This window comes from Narcine bancroftii, chromosome 3, assembly GCF_036971445.1.
Source record: "Narcine bancroftii isolate sNarBan1 chromosome 3, sNarBan1.hap1, whole genome shotgun sequence".
In the NCBI taxonomy this organism is placed as follows: Eukaryota; Metazoa; Chordata; class Chondrichthyes; order Torpediniformes; family Narcinidae; genus Narcine; species Narcine bancroftii.
Window position 1 is genome coordinate 59,156,775 of NC_091471.1, and position 22,466 is coordinate 59,179,240.

A 22,466-nucleotide genomic window follows, 5' to 3' on the forward strand; every position below is an offset into this window, starting at 1 on the left:
AAGAGATTTCTTTAGGCAGTCCTTGTACCTCTTCTTTGGTGCACCTCTGTCACGGTGGCCAGTGGAGAGCTCGCCATATAACACGATCTTGGGAAGGCGATGGTCCTCCATTCTGGAGACGTGACCTACCCAGCGCAGTTTGATCTTCAGCAGCATGGATTCGATGCTGTCGGCCTCTGCCATCTCGAGTACTTCGATGTTGGAGATGAAGTCGCTCCAATGAATGTTGAGGATGGAGCGGAGACAACGCTGGTGGAAGCGTTCTAGGAGCCGTAGGTGATGCCAGTAAAGGACCCATGATTCGGAGATGAACAGGAGTTTGGGTATACACTAATTTTTGTGAGGATTTTCAGTTGGTTGTTTTTCCAGACTCTTTTGTGTAGTCTTCCAAAGGCGCTATTTGTCTTGGCGAGTCTGTTGTCTATCTCGTTGTCGATACTTGCATCTGATGAAATGGTGCAGCCGAGATAGGTAAACTGGTTAACCGTTTTGAGTTTTGTGTGCCCGATGGAGATGTGGGGGGGCCAGTAGTCATGGTGGGGAGCTGGCTGATGGAGGACCTCAGTTTTCTTCAGGCTGACTTCCAGGCCAAACATTTTGGCAGTTTCCGCAAAACAGGACGTCAAGCGCTGAAGAGCTGGCTCTGAATGGGCAACTAAAGCGGCATCGTCTGCAAAGAGTAGTTCACAGACAAGTTGCTCTTGTGTCTTGGTGTGAGCTTGCAGGCGCCTCAGATTGAAAAGACTGCCATTCGTGCGGTACCGGATGTAAACAGCGTCTTCATTGTTGAGGTCTTTCATGGCTTGGTTCAGCATCATGCTGAAGAAGATTGAAAAGAGGGTTGGTGCGAGAATGCAGCCTTGCTTCACGCCATTGTTAATGGAGAAGGGTTCAGAGAGCTCACTGCTGTATCTGACCCGACCTTGTTGGTTTTCGTGCAGTTGGATAACCATGTTGAGGAACTTTGGGGGGCATCCGAGGCGCTCTAGTATTTGTCAAAGCCCTTTCCTACTCACGGTGTTGAAGGCTTTGGTGAGGTCAACAAAGGTGATGTAGAGTCCTTTGTTTTGTTCTCTGCACTTTTCTTGGAGCCATGACTAATGCATAAAGAAAGGCTGTATACTCTAGGGATATACTCGTAATTTAGAAAAATATCTGATAGCTGCATTTCTAACAATAATGCACATGATGTGTAGAGTGAGGTGCATGAATATTATTTTCTAAAAAGCTAAGCATGGAATAAATGAAGTAAAGGTATTTCTAATTTTGATTTCTACTCATTTTGTAAGGCATTGAAAATTACCAAAATTATCATTGAAAATGTTCCAATAGAGATACATGGATTCGATTTATCAAGAACGATGCGAGGAAACCGAAACTGTGGATGGTATGTCTCACCTTTTATAAATAATTTAGTAGAAAAAGTTGTAAGAATTTCACATCAAAGTACTGATATTTTGTGTTGCATATTATTAGATTTAAGCATATCCATGATGGTTGCACTGGGACACCCTGATTAAATGTTAATTAACTTTAAAAATCATGATGCAATATGTGCAAATACTGCAGATCTGGAATCAGATCTCTCTAATCAGAAGCTAATCTTCCTCTAAAGGTCAGCTCTAAATGATTCAATAATTTTTTCAGGCACATATTTTGTCATTGGATTAGATTTTCTTCAACTTGATCAGGTAAATCCTACACCACATAAAAGTAATGGCTACTTGCTCAAAATTACAAACGGCTTTCATATTCGAGATGCCATTCAATAAGATAACAGAATTTCATCCTTAAATTCACCAATATCGGTACCTTCAAGAGTGAATGGGATGAAATGGCATATGTCTTATTGTCTAATAAGCAGAGTCTTGTCTCGAATCATCTTGAAACCCTTGTCACTGTGCTTAGAACTTGCATTCTCTCATCCATGTGGTGGTTGGTACAGAACAGACATCTCACATTAAATGAAATCACTCACAGGCCATCCAGTCTCTAACATGAACTGAAGAATCAGGGAAGTCATCACTCTTATGGTCACCCAACAGCAACAGGCCTGAATGATTGTCCTCTATCATTCTTCAGGAGAGCATCCTTCTTTAATTTGTCTGCCTTTAGAAGTTTCTCTCCATCTTCCATTGGCTATAAACCATATAAACCATTTAGAAATTTACACATACAGTAACAGGCCATTTCAGCCCACAAGTCTGTGCCACTCAATTTACACCCAATTAACCTACACCCCCTGTACATTTCGAACAGTGGGAGGAAACTGGAGCCACTTGCGAAAACCCACGCAGACACGGGGAAAACGTATCAGCTTCTTACAGGCAATGTGGAATTCGAACCTCAGTCCCGATCGCTGGTGCTATAAAGGCATTGCATTAATCGCTATGCCAACGGTGCTATTTTGTTACATAAAAACTGTGTTACCTAAAAAAACTTCTACTTCATTCCACAACTCTAAGGGGGAAATTTTCAGCATCCAGTAAACCTACTAAACCTCATATCTTCAGGATGTGGGAGGAAACCAGAACACCTGGGGGAAGTGGTACACAGGGTGAATGTGCAAAGTTGTCACACTGATCACGGACTGCACCAACACCACTAAAGAATGGTCTACACTATATATAACCATATAACAATTAAAGTTCAGAAACAGGCCATCTCGGCCTCTCTAGTACATGGATTTAAGTGATCTCCTCTAGCCACACCTACCTGCTTGCTGCCCATAACCCTCCAATTCTCTCACATCCATGCACTTATCCAACCTTCTCTTAAATGACAAAATTGATGTTGCTGCATCCAGAAGGTCATTCTACTCAGCCACCACTCTCTGAGTGAAGGAGCTCCCTCTCATGTTACTTCTAAACTTTTTCCCCCAACCCCTTATTCCAATCTCATCTACCCTCAAGGGGAAGAGCCTATGCACATCTACTGTATTTATCCCCCTTATGATTTTAAATACCTCTATCAAATCCCCCCTCAACCTTCTACGCTCCAATGAATAAAGACACAGTCTACTCAATCCTTCTTTGCATTCTAGATAGTGTAATCCAGGGAACATTTTAGTAAATCTTCTCTGCAACCTCTCTACCTTATTGACTTTCTTCCTATAAATTGGGGTCAAGAACTGTGCCAGTATTCCAAATTTGGCCTCACCAATGCCTTGAACAGTCTCAACATCACCTCCCAGCTCCTATATTCTATGCTTTGATTTTTATAAATACTAAAAGCCTTCTTTATCACCCTATCTTCATGAGCATCCACTTTCAAAGAATGAATTTATTCCAAGATCTCTCTGTTCTTCTGCATTTCTCAATGTCCCCCGCCACTCTTCACTGCATATGTCCTATTTTGATTATCCTTCCCAAAATGAAGCACTTCACACTTATCAGTATTAAACTCCATCTGCCATCTTTCAGCCCACTCTTTTAAGCAGTCCAAATCCTTCTGCAGTCCCTGAAAACCATCTTCACTATCATCCACATATTTAATAACCCAATTTACCACTCCATCATCCAAATCATTAATGTAAATGACAAACAACAAGGGACCTAACACCGATTCCTGAGGCACACCGTTCGTCACTGGCCTCCATCCTGTCAGATAGTTATCCACCATGACTCTCTGGCATCTACCTTCTAGCCACTGTTGAACTTATCTGACTATTTCAATATTAACACCTAGCGCCTGAACCTTCCTTACCAACCTTCTATGTGGAACCTTATCGAAGGCCTTACTGAAATCCATATAGACTACAGCTACTACTCTTCCCTCATCAACCTTCCTAGTCACCTCCTCAAAAATTTCAACAAAATTTATCAAATATGATCTTCCCTGCACAAACCCATGTTGGATGTTCCTGATCAGTCCCTGCCTCTCCAGATACATACATATTATCTCTAGGAATACTTTCCATTAGTTTACCAACCACCGATGTCAAACTTACTGGCCTATAGTTTGCTAGGCCTACACCTGGAGCCCTTTTTAAACAGAGGAACCATGTTTGCGATACACCAATCCTGCGGCACCATGCACCCCTCTAGTGACTATTGAAAAATCACTGTCAGAGCCTCCGGTATTTCCTCTCTGACTTCCCTCAAGGTTCTGGGGAAAATCCCATTGGGACCCGGGGAATTATCCACCTTTATATGCCTCAAAAGTTCCAACACCCCCTCTTTCCTAAATATTACATTTTCCATAATCACCACTTTTGCTTCTCTCACTACACAATTCCATATCCTTTTCCCTAATGAATACCGAAGAGAAGAACCAATTGGTTTACAACATATTGAATCTCAGACCAGATGGTATCTATCAAGGCTACATTATATCGTCAATGCACTTCTCAATGTGTCACCTCCCATCTAATAAATTTCCCAATCGAGTGGAGTGATCAATGGGAACTTGTTCAGTCTACACCAGTGGTTCTCAACCTTTTTTTTCCATTCACATACCACATTAAGTAATCCCTTACCTGGCCTATGGCAGGTAGAGCAAATAAAAAGGTTGAGAACCTCTGGTCTACACTGTCTCCCCTTCTGAGCCAAAGGTTGTTACACCACTTTGCTGGGATTCACAGCCATCACTTCTTGTGCAGATGTACAGGAGTCAAACTTCATTATTATCCAATTCTTAACTGTATGGCCTTTATACTAAATATCTACAAAATAAATAGCCATGAAGGCTCAAAAGGAGAATGAGTTCATGGGATGACATTGAGAGCAGTGAGTCCTGCCACTTATATCATAAGGAAGTGCAGTAAAAGTGGCAGATGAAACACGCTACCATCCAAACTAACCCTGTCCTCCTTTCTTACTGATCTACTTGTGGCACATGTTGTGAGTCACTCAATGGTCTCATTGACTACCTCAGTATTAGAGAGATACAGCATGAAAATAGGCCCTTTGACCCACCTAAGATTGAACCAACTAACAACCCACTTAATTACATTTTTATTCACAGCTCATTTGCACCAACTCTCTCCAAATTCTATCACTCACCTATACACTTGAGTCAATGTACAATTGTTAATTAACCTGGCAAGTTGTGTGCCTTTGGGATATGGGACAAAACAAGAGAACTTGAAGCATAACACCACACTAACTCAGCAGAATTTCTGGTCATGGATGTTCAAAATGAAGAAGGAGCATGTGGGGTGACAATGAGATCACACAGAAGTGCCACCTCTTAATCTATCCCTTTCATCCTCTCCCCCTGTCATGCACCTCTAATCCTGACTGTGTCAGAGGCCGTGGGTCCATCACTGAATAGACGTGAGGTCACTGGGAGAAAATTGAAGCTCCACACCTGAGGTCTGGTTTGAACAGAGTGTTTGGCGTTGCAAGGCAGCAGTTCCATGAGTGGCACCACTTTGCCACCTTTGGAACATGAATGAAGGCAAGCTAAACACTGCCTAAAAATAGGAACATAGGAAATTGGAGCAGAAGTGGGCCATTTGGCCAATTCAAGTCCGTACTCTCAGTTGTTGAAATCATGACTGATTTGTTTCAGAGGCATTTTCCTGCACAATCCCCATATACCTTGATTCCTTAGATATCACTGGACAAGTTTTTTCAAAAAGTTTTCTTCCTTAAAAAAATATTGGGATTATGATAAACAATGTCAAGATGAACACAAAGATAATTTCAGATTTGTTGTATCACAAAGGAATTGGAAAAACATTAGATTTACTTTTATTGAATCTAGCATGTTTAATTGCATGATGATGTTGACACATTGCATTAGTTCAGCTGACCTAAAAATATTTTGCCACTGATTTTCATTTGTAATCAGCATCTGACTCCTCTTATGTCTGTGTCCAACAATAGTCAGCCAGCATTGAAAGATTCCAGTTGCCCTGATACCGCTTTTTCATGGTCACAATGTCCTGGTGAATCCTTTCACCATGTTCGTCACTGACTCCACCCAGATCAACAGGGAAGAAGCCCAAGTGCGAATGCAGAAAATGAATTTTCAATTAAATGTTGCACTTCCTGGTTTTATATGCTTGAAGTAGATTTAAAATATGACAGGAAAACAAATATAGGTTATAACTAATAAAACAGTAGACAACTGGAAAATTTTAAGGTTTTTTGTGAACAACAGCCCAAAATCCATAAAATAAAACCAAAAATGTCCAGGAAGCATAATCTTTGTTATCTATTATATTCAGAAAGTATTGTTATCCTTTTCGAAGCACCCATTCAGGATTGAAAATTTCATTTTTTTTTTTCCATACTTCAGAATCTTTCCAGCTTCATTTATTTAAATGAATCAAAGACTTGGATGTCCAAAAGTGACACTCCACTCTATTCATTTAGCAATTGGGCCTATTTTTCAAGCAGTGAGTACAGCATTTTTGATATACCACTTGTTTAGAGAGAGTGTGAATAAATCTAATTTTTCAGCAAACTACCATTTTTAATGGGGTTGGCAGTGGGGGAGTATATATTAATGGTTACTGTGTTCCCACGCATCTTATAAATGTTATCATCTGAATAGACTTCCTTGTTTGATGCTGATAATTCTGATACAAGCTTTGCTCCACCAACTGGTAGAAAGAGAGAAGCAAGTAAAAAGAAAGGAAAAGAGCTTGCTCGGGTACCAGTGGCACAACTGCAAGAGACACCACCGACAGTGTTTCTTTATTGCATCAGTTCCTGGTTCTTTTCACAGTTCAATACAGATGGAAAGGCAGAAGAGCCCCTTCCCTGGGATTACTCTTTCCCTTGCCCTCTGTCTCCTTTTCTCTAACTTCTCACCCTTTCCCTTCCTTCTCCTATCAAAGAGCTACCCTTGTTAGCCCTCTGCCCTCACCACCATCACTGCTCAGCTTATTTCTCCTCTACCTTCCCACCTGCATCAACCTATTGTATCGTAGACTGTTAGCCTGTACTCTTTCCCTTCCTCCCTCCTCCCCCACCCCCCACCTAGTTTTCAATTCAAGTGTCTTTCGAGATTCCTGATGAAGGGTCCAGTCCTGAAATGTTGATTGCCTTTTACTTCCTATGGATGCAATATGACCTGCTGATTTTTCTTGCACTTTTGTGCATTGCACTCGATCCAGCATCTACAGATTTTCTTGTTTGCCTCCTAATGCCAGCAGAACTGTGAAATGGAGGGAACACTGGAATCACAGTGCTTCACAGCACAGAAACAGGCCCTTCAGCCCAACTCATCAATGTTAACTGTTGTCTACCCCCCTGAACTACCCTATTTGCTTGCATTTGGCTCATATCACTCAAAACATTTCCAATCCATGCACTTGCCTTTAAATGTAATTGTACCTGCCTCTACCATGTCATCTGGCCGCTTAATTCACACACATCCTCTTGAAAAAGTTGCCTCTCAAGCCTGCATTAAGTATTTCCTCTCTCAACTTAAATTTATGCCCTTTAATTTTAGACTCCTCTGCCCTAGGAAAAAAAGTATGTGATTATTCACCTTTTCCATGTCTCTATAATATTAAACATATCTCTAAGGAAATCATTCACTCTTCTATTCTCCAGCCTATCCACTCTCGTCTTATAACTCAAATTGTCAAGCTTAGAAAGATCCTTGTGAACATTTTTAACTCTCTTTCTGGTTTAATGACATTCTTCCAAGAGCTTGGTGACCAGAACTGGACACAATACTCCAAGTATGATCTCACCAATGTACAATTTTATCACATTTTGCCACCTTGTTCTCAATGCCCTGACTGTAGAAATCAAATGTGCCAAAAATTCCCCTTCACCACCTTTGCTAACTTTGTGGCCACTTTCAGGGAACTATGTACATGGAACCCTCAGTCTCCATTCTACAATACTCTACAGGGACCTTAGATTTACTGCATATATTTAGCTTCCCATAAATAAAGACCCCCTCACTTGTTTGTGTTAAATTCCATTTGTCATCTTTTTGGCCCACTTTCTCTGTTGATAAAATCCTGTTGTAATCTCAAATAACTTTCTTCCCTATCCATTGTATCATCAATTTCGGTGTCATCTGAAAGCTTACAAATTATTGTAGGCAAGCTTCAGAGGGATATGAGCCAAATACAGGCAAATGGTACTACCTGAAATGGGCAAATTGGTCTGTTTGGATGAGTTGAACCACAACCCCTGTTTCCATCCTTTAGAGCTTTGCGACATAATGTCTCTATGCCAACTACATTCTCACCTCAATCGTTTTTATTGATGACAAACAACAGGGGACCGAGTACTGATTCTTTCAGCATGTCTCTGGTCAAAGGTCTGCAATCTGAAAAGTAACCCTCTCCTACCACCAAGCCAATTTTATATCTAATTGTCCATCCCCCACCCCCCACCCCACCCCCGCATCCCATGTTATCTGGACCTCAACCTTATAAAGAAGTGAATGCAAATATAACTGAATATGCAGAAAGGTTAAAATCTGTTGAAAATCTGGGGAAACAGTTTTCAATAACCATTACTAATTTGGAAAACATTTTATGCTGAAGACCTGGTCACCAAATTATAGGAAAGATATAAACAAAATAGAGAGAGTGCAGAGAAGGTTCACGAGAATGTTGACAGGATTTCAAGGTTTGAGTTACAGGGAAAGGTTGTGTAGACTGGGGCTTTTTTCTCTGGAGCGTAGAAGATTGAGAGGGGACTTGATAGAGGTGTTTAAGATTTTAAAAGGGACAGACAGAGTAAACGTGGATAAGCTTTTTCAATTAAGAGTGGGGGAGATTCAAACTAGAGGGCATGGTTTAAGATTGAAGGAGGAAAATTATAAGGGGAACATGAGGGGAAATTTCTTTACGCAAAGGGTGGTAGGGATGTGGAATGAGCTTCCGACAGACGTGGTCGAGGCGGGATCATTGGTTACATTTAAGGAAAGACTGGATAGTTACATGGATAGGAGAGGACTGGAGGGGTATGGACCGGGTGCTGGTCAGTGGGACGAGGAGGGTGGGGATTTGTTACGGCATGGACTAGTAGGGCCGAACTGGCCTGTTCTGTGCTGTAAGTGGTTATATGGTTATAAGAATTAGATATTAAAATATGGATGTGATTGTCATGAAGCAGGAAGTGAAAGAGCTGGACTGATATCCTCTCATAGAGTCCAAATTTTGAACCTGCTAAAAACAAGTTCACAGTATTCTTGTTCAGAATCAGAATCAGAATTTACTGTGATGAACAAGTCATGGAATTTGGTGTTTTGAGGCAGCATCAGAGTGGAAACATTCAACTTATGACCATCTTACGACATAAGTATAAAAAAATTAAAGTAGTAGTGCACTAAAAGTAAAGCAGTGCTTTTGGTTCATTAATTATTCAGGAATCTGATGGCAGCGGGAAAGAAGCTGTCCTGTGCCACTGAGTGCTCGTCTTTGGCTCTTGTATCTTTTTCCCAATAGTAGCAGAGTGAAGAGGGTGTGACCTGGGTGGTGGGGGCCTTTGAGGATAGAAGCTGCTTTTATAAGTTGCTGCTTCATTTCAATGTGCTTGATGGAGTGAATTCTGGTCCCTGTGATGTCACAGGCCGAGTTAACAACCCTCTGGAGTTTTTTCTTGTCCTGAATTATTTACTCATAGGCAAAAGTAATTTAATTACAATTCATAACTCTCTTAAGCAGATAGAATCGTTTAATGCAGATCATTGTGTGAAAAAAGCATGGAAGATAGCAGGAGGTGTTGAGCCTCAATTCTCAAGCATGTTCAATATAGTTCTTATTGACATTTGCTGTTCAAAATTTTCCTTGTGCTTTGGTAATTATAGGGTAAATAATGTTCTCCAAGGAAGTTTTATTCACACATGATGCAGACAATTGGAATTTGGCTCAATATTTTGACAAATTGCATGCTCAGAATTCAAAGTTAGTTCTGCAATTGAATGCCCTTTGGTACTTTTGCATGTAACTATTGAGTTTAAGATAAACATAATATTTTCAGCATTCATCTGTTGAAGCTGGAGTCTGAATGAAAAAAAAGTGTTTTCTTAATGAACTTACTTAAAAGTCTTCTTTTCATGGATCTGCAATGTTGTAAGTATAAACTTCACGAAATGAAGCCTTCATGCCTAAAGATTAAAATAAATGCATGAATCTCAATACGTCAAGCACTCAAACCAAAGGCCTTTAAGGTACTTTGTTATTGAATGGAAACTGAACAATACAGCTTTGCTGCATACAACAAAAAAACTTCTGAGAAACATTAAACATTGAAAAATATGGAAGGAGACCTACAGCTTATGTGTTGGTAACGAACAGTGTGCCCAAGTTAAATTAAAGCTGTTACTTCCCTCTGATCCCTGTTTACTTGTGTCTCTATCCAGAAGCTTCTAAAATACTACGATCATATCTGTTTCTATCATTATCCCTGGCAGCCCATTTCAGGCACCAACCACACTAAGTGTAAAAAATCTTGTTCCACACTTCTATAAATTTTACCCCCTCTCCTTAAATTCATGAGGTCTATTGTATGGTAGTTTTACCTTGCAAAACAATCAATCCCTCTCATAAATTTTATCAACATCAAATTTCCCCTCAACCTCTATTACTCCAGGGGAAAAAAAAACAAGTTAATCCAAGCTCCCCATCCACATACCTTCTAATCCAGGCAACATGCTAGTAAATCTTTTTCACACTCTTTCCAAACCCTCCACATCCATCCTGTAATGGAGTGACAGAAATGGTGTAACTGCAATGTGACTTCCTTCCTCTGAAGCACATTATCCTAACCAATGAAGGTAATTATACCAATGTGCCTTCCTTATCATTCTATCTGCTTGTGTGGGCATTTTTGGATTCTGTGAACCTAAACTCCCAAATCCCTCCACATATCAATGTTTTTAAGAGTCTGGCTATTAACTGTAAATGTGTCATTTACATTTGATCTCCTAAAGTGCAACATCACATACTTGTCCAGTTTAAACTCCCATCTGCCATTTCTCTACCCATCTCTGATATGACCTAATTTTCTTTCCTGCCATTTTATGTGGTATAGCAATCAGTTGATCTAGATGAAGAAATGTAATCTGCAAATTTATAAAGTCACCAGCAAACCCAACCATATTTTCATCCAAGTCATGTATATGTATATGACAAACATCAGGTGGCTAAACAACTATGTCTGAGGAGCATCAATGATCACACGCTTCCTGCCAGAATAACATCCTTCCAGCACTACCCGCTGTTACGAGCCAGAGGACCCCAAAACTCAGCAGTAATAGATATTCACCAAGACAAATTATTACTTAAACAAAAGTTGCTTTTAATTATATATGAACATGAAAATAGAATCTAACTTATAGTTATTGACTTAACTAACCTAACTTAACCCCCTTCTAATTCTAAGCGCATGTGTATGTAATGTGTGTGTAAGTTCAGAAAAGTTCTTTGGTTCACAGTCCAATCTCACTTCTCATTCCTCCATATTCACTGGTTGCAGGCAATTACTGTGCACAAAATTTAACATTAATAAAGTTCATCAGGTTTTGGTGCTTGAAAGGTTACCGCTCAGGAAGGTTCTTGTTGATTTTCAGAGAGAAATTTGTTGTTCCAGGACATCCACAACTGATGTACTTCCATCAGCCACTCCAGTGCTTTGCTAAAGAAACTTGGCCCTTCAGGGTTCTCTAGATGATAACCTCTTTCTTTCATGTCACCACAGAGTTCCTTTTTGTTTCTCTTATTCCAAGTAAAACATTTGACAGCCAGTCCTCTCCTCTTGCATGATCCACAAGGGCTTTGACTAGGCCATCTTACAAGTGGACTTTCCATAAACTTGCGAACTTGTCCTGTTCCAGTCCCAGCTACTTCTGCTGGCTGTAACACTGTACAATTGATCTGTCTCTCTCTCGCTCTCTCTCTCTCTTAGAGAAAGTCTGTTTGACTCTCTCTGCTTGCAAAACCACATGATCGTCTTACAACAGCAAGTTCTCCTCCAGACAATATGCAGCTCCAACAAGCTTTTTTATCTGTTGCCTTTTGTGAACAACAATCCATTAGTGAAGTCTCTTGCACACTTTTCTGAACTTACACACACATGCGCTTAGAATGAGAAGGGGGTTAAGTTAGGTTAGTTAAGTCAATAACTATAAGTTAGATTCTATTTTCATGTTCAAATATAATTAAAACCAACTTTTGTTTAAGTAATAATTTGTCTTGGTGAATGTTTATTGCTGGTGAGATTTGGGGTCTTCTGGCTCGTAACAGCGGGTAGTGGTAGAAGAAGGTTACTCTGGCAGGAGGCGCGTGATCATTGATGTTCCTCAGAGATAGTTGTTTAATCACCTGATGTCTTGATAAAGCTCTGAGGCCCTGATATGTCTAGCATGGGGCAAAGCTCCACTATTTCAAATAAGATCTGTTTTAAAATGTTTGTGTGTTAGATTGATAGGTTCTTGATTATCCAGGCCATTAAACGTTATGGGGAGAAAACTGGGCATGAAAATGGATCAGTACATGAATATTCTGGAAAATGGTGACACTACAAGAGCCACTGTAACGATCTGCGCCAAAGATGGCAGCGCCTCCGATCAGCAGCAGCCGTGAAAGGTTGTAGATTCCAGGGGAGCGAAGGACTAGCGCTGGGCATCAGAAAATGGGGAGATCATCCCCCATTAGGGAAAGAGAAGAGAGATGAACCATGGGGACAGTGACCATGGCTTTGAGGTTGAAAGCCCTAACACAGGTGGTGGGCTGCTGGTGACTCAAGGTGAAGAACCCATGGACTGTGGGCTGCTGGATACTGCTATATCCTGGCTCAGAACTGGCTGAAGAGGTACCAGGTATCGGAACCAGGCTGCAAGGGTGTGCCAAAGGTGCTGAAGGGTTCCTGACCATGTTGGAGGTTCAGATCTGGAGCTCGGATTTCCATTGGTTTGGACTGCACTCTGTGTGGCTGCGGAAGTGCTGGAGGTGAATCTGCAGACACTCGGTAACTCTGGGGGGACTCTCTTTACTTCTCTTTCTCTGATGCTTCAGGCAATTTCTGCTGATGGCAAATCTGCCTCCCTTACAGCAGGTAAAATATGACACTGGGCATCAGAAAATGGCTCTATCTCTCATCTTTCCATTTCCCTATTTTTATGTCTCCTTTCTCTCTCTCTCTTTCCCTATTCCTCTTTCTCCTTTCCTCCGGCTCTACATTCACAGAGCTACCCTCATCCCTCAGTCAATTCTCAGCTTTTCTCTCCTGCCCTCATATTCATATCAAACTCTGACCTCTTGGTCTATGTTCCTCTTCCTGCCTTTTCTCCATCGTTCCCTGCCTTTTCCTCATAACTTGTAGGGCTCATGCCTGAAATGTTGGTTATATATCTTTGCCTCTTATGGACACTGCAGAACCTATTGAATTTCTCTGGCATTAACGACAATCACAGTGCCTAGTCTACTCCATATTTTATTTTCACTGGAAAGATGCCATTGTTGTCTATTTTGAGTCCTTAACCATCCATAGTATCTTTAAGAATAAATAGGCATGATACTGAGATATAGCATGAGAAGTGCCTGATCGTGAAGAAAATGACAATGGATGTTCTGCCTGAATATTGAACAGGGAGGTATCAAACTGACAGTACTCCCATTTGAGATGACGCACGAGTGCTCACTGAAAGGCTCAAACAATGTAATTCAATTGAGTGAATTTGCAAAGGAACACATAAATCTGCTCAACTGTTGGACAACCAGGAAAATAACCAATCTAAGGAATGGAGAGACTGCAAGGAAGTTCTGCACTCTGATTTAGCTGGCTATGGCAGATGAGCCAGAGCAGATGAAAGTTAAGATGTTATTGCATCTCATTAGTTACAAAGGGAGAGAAATGTACTGTACAAGTAAACCCACAAATGAGACCCTAGAGAATGTGTTACAAGCATATTACAACCTGTCTGGAAATTAAACTGTCGACTGTTACTCTTCTTTGCACCCAACTAAAAAGCAGAATCATTCTTTACATTCAGAGCAGAGTGAAAATAATTTAACTGCAATTTCAGAAATTCAAAAGGTTTGTTTACCGAAAATCAGATGAGATCCAAGAAACCAAGAGAAATCGGCTGTTTCATGAGGTAGGGAGAAGTTTAGAAAAGGGAATGCACATATGCAAAGCTGTCGAGCTATCTAAAGTGGCTGGAAATGTAGGCTGGATAGCAAAAAGAAAACATGCAATGAGAGGCAAGGTAGAAGACAGCAAAGGGAAAGGATTACCAACATTACTCAAATGTTGGATTTATAGACATAAGCATGTTTGTATATGAAATGGCATGCATATGGAAAAGAGAGTGCACAATATGAATTGAATAACATCTTTTCTACCTTTTTCTCTTTCAGAATCAAAAATACTTCGTTCAATGTTTAGACAGTCTGGGTTTTTTTTAAATTTTCTGTCTAATCTCACCCTGTTACCTCAATCAATACCTCTAATAGATGAACATGTTGTGGTGCATAGAGGGGGGTGATTTCTTTACCTTTTACTTCAAATACATTTGAAAGAATTAAGGTGTAACAAGATAAAATTGTGCAAAAGGTATGGATATGTATATTTATGTTTTCAAGTGTGGTGTGCGCACAAACCTGAACACTTCTTTAAATGGTTAGGATTCTCTGTAAATTTTATAAGATAGAAAGACAGTTTGGAAGGAAAAAATGTTGAGAGCCATTGGTTTGTAGAATAACATCCATCAGCAGTAATTAAAAAGTGATAGATATATCTGTTAGAACAAATTGACACAATGAATGAAGGTAAGTGAACATTCAAGGATGGCCAACCTTTTAATTTTTTTAATTTGGGCATACAGCACAGTAAAATGCCATTTCATGTACTGCGGGGTGGCACAGAACATGATATGAAGGTTACAGGGTGGAGGCAATGACTGTATGGAAACCTTTTTCCAGATACTAAATCTGTGTCAGTAATACACAAAGGGCTGGTTGGCTTGGAATTTGTCAAATATGTTCAGGAAAGTTTTCTAAATCAATATATAAAGCTACCAATGAGATAGGATGCAAAACTTGATCTCCGATGAGGGAATCAGACAGATCAGGTGACAGAAGTATGTGTAGGCAAATATTTTGGGTCCAGTGTCTGTAAAATCATTAGATAAACATAGGTCAGGACCTCGAGTTGAGACTCTAAATTGGAGAAAGGCCAATTTTGTGGAAATGAGAAAGGATCTTGGAATAAGTTGTTTTCTGGCAAGGATGTCTTCAGTAAGGGAAAGGCCTTCGAAGGCAAAATTTTGAGAGTGCAGAGTTTGCCTGTTCCTGTCAGGATTAAAGCCAAAGTTAACGGGGATAAGGATCATGGTTTTCAAGGAATATTAGCAATCTGGTTAAGAGGAAGAGAGAGCTATACAGCAGGTATAGGCAACAAGGAGCAAATGAGGGACTAGAACAGCACAGAAAATGTAAGAAAATACTTAAGGAAATCAGAAAAGAAAAAAGATGACATGAGGTTGCTTTGGTAGATAATGTGAAGGTAAGCCTAGTATTTCTGAAAGTATGTAAAGAGTAAAAGGATAGTAAGGGTCAAAATTGTCCCCTAGAAGATCAGAGTGGTTAACAATGTGTGGAGTCTAATGAGATGGGGAAGATCTTAAACAGTTTTTTTTGCATCAGTATTTACTTAGGAAATTGGCATAGTGTATAAGAAAGAAGGGGAAACAAGCAGTAATAGCATGAAACATAAAGATATTAAAGAGGAGGAGATGTTTGCTACCTTACATCCAATAAAGGTAGATAAGTCCCTTGCCTGACATGATATTCCCTCAGACCTTGAGGGAGAGGAGTGTAGAAATTGCAGGGGCCCTGGCTGAAATATTTAAAATGTCCTTAGCCAAGGATGAGGTGCCAGAGGATTGAACTGTAGCTCATGTTGTTCTGTTGTTTAAAAAAGGCTCCAAAAGCGAACCAGGAAATTACAGGCCAATGTGCCTGACATCAGTAGTAGGTAAATTATTGGAGGGTGATCTGAAAGATTTGATATACAAGTATTTGGACAGCCAAGGGTTGATTAAGGATCATCAGCCTGTCTTTGTGCATTGTAGGTCATGTTTAATGAAACATAGAGTTTGTCAAGTAAGTTACCATACAAATAGTTGAAGAAAAGGCTGTGGATGTTGTCTACATGGACCTTAGTGAGGCTTTTGACAAGGATCCACATGGGAAGTTAATTCAGAAGGTTCAGATACTAGGTATCCATTTAGAGGTTGTAAGATGGATTTGAAATTAGTGAATGGGAGAAGGCAGAGAGTGATAGTGGATGATTGCTTCTCAGACCAGAGGCCTGTTATTAGTGGTGTGCTTCAGAGATTGTTGCTGGGACCATTTTTTGTTGTTGTCTATATCAATGATCAGAATGATAATGTGGAAAATTGGATCAGCAAGTTTGCTGATGACACTAAGATTGGAGGCGTTGTGGTCAGCGAGGAAGGCTTTCAAAGCTTGTGTAGGGAACTGGACCAACTGGAAAAATGGGTGAAAATGGCAGATGGGATTTAATGCAGGCAAGTGTGAGGTGTTGCATTTTGAAAAGACAAATCAAGGTAGGACATACATAGAAAATGGTAGGGCACAAAGGAGTGCAGAGGAACAAAGTGATCTGGGAATACAGATTAATAATTCCCTGAATGTCACATCATGGGTTGACAGAGTTGTAAAGAAAGTTTTGGGCACCTTGGTCTTAATAAATCAAAGTGTTGAGTACAGGAATTATTTATTTATTTTTCACACTATGAACCATACTGACCAAAATACACACAAACATTTCCCTCTTGAATATACACAGTGTCATTTTCTCCCCTTTTCCCCCCTCCCTTCCCTCCCTACTTCACTCCCCTCCCCACCCACTCAACGTTCAACATATATGATACATTAAACCTATTAAACAATGTCATCACACAATGAAAATAAACAAGAAATTTGTGTCTTCTACTTTTACACACTGGGTCAGTTCATTTCATCTTCTCCTTCTGTCATTTTAGGTGGTGGACATCCAGGGTAGGACTTCTCTGTTGTGTTCCATGTACGGTTCCAAAATTTGTTCGAATACTGTAATGTTATTTCTTAAATTATATGTTATTTTTTCCAATGGAATACATTTATTAATTTCTATGTACCATTGCTGTATTCTCAGGCTATCTTCTAATTTCCAGGTTGACATAATACATTTTTTTTGCTACAGCTAAGGCTATCATAATAAATCTTTTTTGTGCTCCATCCAAATTGAGGCCAAGTTCTTTACTTCTTATATTACTTAGAAGAAAGATCTCTGGATTTTTTGGTATGTTGCTTTTTGTGATTTTATTTAATACCTGGTCTAGATCTTCCCAAAACTTTTCTACTTTCTCACATGCCCAAATTGCATGTACAGTTGTTCCTGTTTCCTTCTTACAGCGAAAACATCTATCTGATACTATTGGGTCCCATTTATTTAACCTTTGGGGCGTGGTGTATAGCCTGTGTAACCAATTATATTGTATCATGCGTAACCTCATGTTTATTGTATTTCTCATAGATCCAGAGCATAGCTTTTCCCATGTTTCATTCTTTATCTTTATGTTTAGATCTTGTTCCAATTTTTATTTGGGTTTACAGCTTGTTTCCTCATTCTCTTTCTCTTGCAGTTTGATGTACATGTTTGTAGAGTTGGGATGTTATGGTGAGGTTGTATAAGACATTGGTGGGGTCAAATATGGACTATTGCATGCCATTCTGGTTGCCAAATTACAGGAAGGATATCAGTAAGATTGAAAGAGAAAATTTACTTTGCTGGATACTCAGAAGTTGAGTTACAGGGAAAGATTAAACAATCTATGACTTTATTATTTGGAGTGTAGAAGAATGAGGGGAGATTTGATCGTTTGAAAAACTATGAGGGGTACAGACAGAGTAAATACAAGTCAGCTCTTTCCACTTAGATTAGGAGAGATAAATACAAGAGGACATGGCTTTATGGTGAAAGGGGAAAGGTTTAGGGGGAATATTAAGGAAAAATTCTTCACTGAAATAGTGGTGGGAGTGTGGAACGAGCTGCCATCTGACATGGTAAATGTAGGCTCACTCTTAAGATTTAAGAATAAATTGGATAGATAAATGGAAGGAAAAGATCTGGAAGGTTATGGAATAGGTGAGGGTCAGTGGGATTAGCAGAATGATGTTTCGGCATGGACTAGAAGAGATGAGTAGCCTGTTTTCTGTGCTGTAGTTTGGATGGGCACGAGAGGGCAACAGTCACATGCTGCATAAGCAAAAAGAAACTTATTTTATGGATATAATCTTATTCATAAAACACCATGTCTCATTGGCTAATTCTAGTGGTTCCATTCACTTAGATGGCAGTGAATCAAAGATGTCTATGAATATACTGTCAAACATGAGTGAGGTTTTATGTCCGTCTGAGTCCTTTGCCAGAGCTCTGCTCTCCAATTCCACTTGGAAAATGCCTCATGGATCATGTGTCTAATTAAATCCAATACCTGATTCAAATTGTGATTACTTCATTGGCGATTGTACTGCTAGATTCATAGAGTCATACAGCATGAAATAGGCCCTTTGGCCCCTCATCCATAACAACCAAGTTATCATTCTGGCCAAGTCCCATTTGCCTGCATTTGATCCATATCCATTTCTGTCTTGCCATAAATCTGTCCAAATGCCTTTGTATGTCAGAAATGTGGTTGTTTTCAGTTTCCCCTGCCAGCTTATTCTAGATCTGGACCATGCTTTGAATTAAAAAGTTGTCCACTAAGGTCCTCCTAAATCTCCCCATTCTCACCTTGAACCTCTATCCTCTAGTTCCTGAATAATCTACCTGAGGAAAAATATAAATTGTCCCTTATGATTTTACTAACAGATCACCCTTCAGCCTCTTGTGCTCCAGGTTATGAAGCTCCAATCTATCTAACTTCTCCCTATAAGTCATGCCTCAAATCCGTGCAGTATTATTGCCTGAGGTTAAATGAAAGGGAAAATTTTGATTTTATTCATTATTCCTCTTTTGTTTATGCTTTTTGTGTTTTCTGAATTATTAACTTTTTTTTAATTTTCATGAGATTCTAAAAAATATATTTTCTTCAACTTTAGTAGTTATTAAAACCACATCTGAAATTCAAACTTCAGCACTCAACATTCAAACAGGGAAGTGCCACATGGCAATCGCTGATAATGAGAGGGCGAGGAATGGTTAGAATTGTAAGATCTGGCCCAATAATTCTTCCTCACACATGGAGAACAAAATTAGCCACCTGGTAAATTGTGATAGGTCATAGGGTGCTGTTAAATTTCTCCAGAATGTTTTGTGAGCGGGAAGTACAAAAGTTACTTACTAATCTTCATCAACTGCTTCCCAAGCAAGAATTACTGCTTAAATGCTGTAAAAATACAATGCTGGAGAAACTCAAACAGTGCCCTTTATATAGCAAAGTTACAGATACATAACTGACGTTTCAGGCTTGAGCCCTTCATTAAGGTAGGTTGGACCTGCCGAGTTTCTCCAGCATGCATTTTTACTTCAACAACATTGTCTACAAACTTTCATGTTTTACTACTACCTAAATCCTCTCAAATCTAACCTGAAGCATGATCAACAGACTCATGCACTGACAGGATGAATGCAAGGAAGAAAATAAGGTATGATTTTTTTAAAATTAGTTGCATTTTCTTTAATGTCTTTATTTAAAATATTTGAAGTGACTATTTTATTTTTGATGTTTTTACTAAATAAAATACTTGACAACTTTGGCAGCCAACCAATTTGGAAATGGGACTTTGGCAGCTGTCAAAACTTTCCAGAAAATTTTCTGAGATGGGGCTTGTCCTGACTCTGCTTCACAACAGCAGGATAGGCCTTCTACAAGGAAGAAGAGATAATGGCCCAATGTAAGTATAAACTGGGTCCATTAATTAATATAAATGCATTCAGAATCTAATGGTATTCACAAAGTATTGAATGCTACCACCCTATTAGCTTATACATCCAATACATAATTTCTGCCACTTTCAACATGATTCCACCACCAGATACATATTCCCTTCTCCTCCCCTCTCCAACTTCTATAGGGACTGCTCCCTTCGTGACTCCCTCGTCAACTCATGACTTCCCACCAATCGCCCCTTGGCACCTTGCCCTGCAACTGCAGAAAGTGCCACACCTGTGCTTGAACCTCCTCCTTCACTATTACTCCAGACCCCAAGCCGTCCTTTCAAGTGAAACCACACTTCACTTTGTGTATCTGTGGGAAGTATCTACTGCATCCGATGCTCTTGCTGTTGCTTTCTTTGCATTGGATAGACCGGATATCACTTCACTGAGCATCTTCACCCTGACGGTGTCAGTGACGGTGGCCAACCATTAAAATTCTGCACCCCACTTCTACGCTAACATGTCTGTACATGGCCTCGTGTACCGTCCCACCAAGACCGTGCATTATATTGGAGGAACTACACTTAATTTTTTGTCAGGCTGTCTTGGGTAAACTTGTACCTCTCACTTTGTTCGTTTAGTGTTTGAGCTACCGAAAGAAAATAGACACACACACCGAGAGCAGTTCAGTTTATACAAATGTTTATTACAAATTCAAAAGCTGATTTCACACTACAATATGCAAGCCCTTCTCAACTATACTTATCAGCGCTTGGAATGGTCCCAACTGCCGAAGCGAGGCAACGACTGCACACTTGTAGTAGGTTGTCAGAGCGCCGGTAGCAGCTTCTCCACCTCCCCTGACCGGGACGTTGTCTGGACTCCAGAAGTTCTTCTTCTTCTTGCTGAGAGATGTTGCCACCTCTCGGAGAGTCTCTCTCTTCAGCAGCAGGACCATTTCTTATATTACCCAAAAACTGCTTACCCATAGCTTATCACTTTGAATAAATGGTTTATTTTGCACTCAAGGCTAGGCCTCTGACAGTCTGTGACCAAAACATTGTGTCAAGGCTAGGCCTCTGACAGTCTGTGACCAAAAAATTGCATCAAGGCTAGGCCTCTGACAGTCTGTGACCAAAACAAACAGGAAGATTAAATGTTCTCGGTACACAGATGTCCTTTCTTCAGATAACAACATCTCTGGCCCCTCGGTGGAATTTTGCTTATGTCTGCTGATTCTAAAACACAAGCAGGTTCTCAGCCTTGCAGAACCCAGAGCTGCAAGTTTAAAAAAACAGGTTAGAATCTTCCATTAAACAGGCACTCTCCATCTGGATGGCATTAATAGTAATTTCTCCGGTCTCTGCTAGCTTACTCTCCATTCTCCTTCCCTTCACTTTCCCTTTTTCTTCTTTCCTCTGGCTCTCCAGAATCAGAATCAGGATTGATTGTCATGAACAAGTCATGAAAATCGTTGTTTTGCTGCAGCGTCAGAGTGTAAACGTTCATATTATAACCATCTTACGACATTACTATTAAAATAGTAAAAACTGAAAAATGAAGCAGTGTCTGTGGATCATTGATTATTCAGAAATCTGTTGGCAGCAGGGAAGACACTGTCCTTGCACTGTCAACTTGAGCCTCCTGTACCTTTTTCCCAATGGTAGCAGAGTGAAGAGGGTATGACCTGGATGGTGGCGGTCTTTGAGGACAGCGGCTGCTTTTTTTTAAGATGCCGCCTCATGTAGATGTCCTGGATGGAGTGAAGTCTGGTGCCTGTGATGTTGCAGGCTGAGTTAATAACCCCCTCTGCCATTTATTTTTGCCCTGAGAGTTGACACCTCCATACCAGGCAGTGATGCAACCAGCCACAGTACACCTGTAGAAGTTTATGAGAGTCTTTGGTGATATACAGAATCTCCTCAGACACCTCACAAAATATAACTGCTGGCGAGCCTTCATTGTGATTGCATCAATGTGGAGCCTCCAGGAGAGATCCTTGGAGATATTAACACCCAGGAATTTGAAGTTCTTGACCCTCTCCACTACTGAGCCCTTAAGGAAGACTGGGTCATGTTCCCCTGACTTTCTGCTGATGTCCACAATCATCTCCTTGGTTTTACTGACTGAGCGCAAGGTTGTTTTTTTTTACCCCATTCAAGGAGCTGATCTGTCTCCCTCCTGTACACGTCTTCATCAGCCAACAAATGTGGTGTCATTGGCAAACTTGTAGATGGCATTGAAATTGTGCCTTCCATGTCCCCCTTCCCTCTCCAATCACAAAGCCATCCCTCATCCATCTGGTTGCTGATGCGCTCTCCCTCCCTTATCCACCTATTATTTCCTGCCTTCAGGACTGTGCTTCTCCCCCTACTTCTCCCCTTCTGACCATTATGTTTGGGTGCCTGTCCACATTTTTGCATACCTTGATGAAGGGCTAAAGCCCGAAACATTGGTTATGTATCTTTATCTTTGCTACATCTCTCTCTTTGGCTTGGCTTCGCGGACGAAGATTTATGGAGGGGGTAAAAAGTCCACGTCAGCTGCAGGCTCGTTTGTGGCTGACAAGTCCGATGCGGGACAGGCAGACACGATTTCAGCGGTTGCAGGGGAAAATTGGTTGGTTGGGGTTGGGTGTTGGGTTTTTCCTCC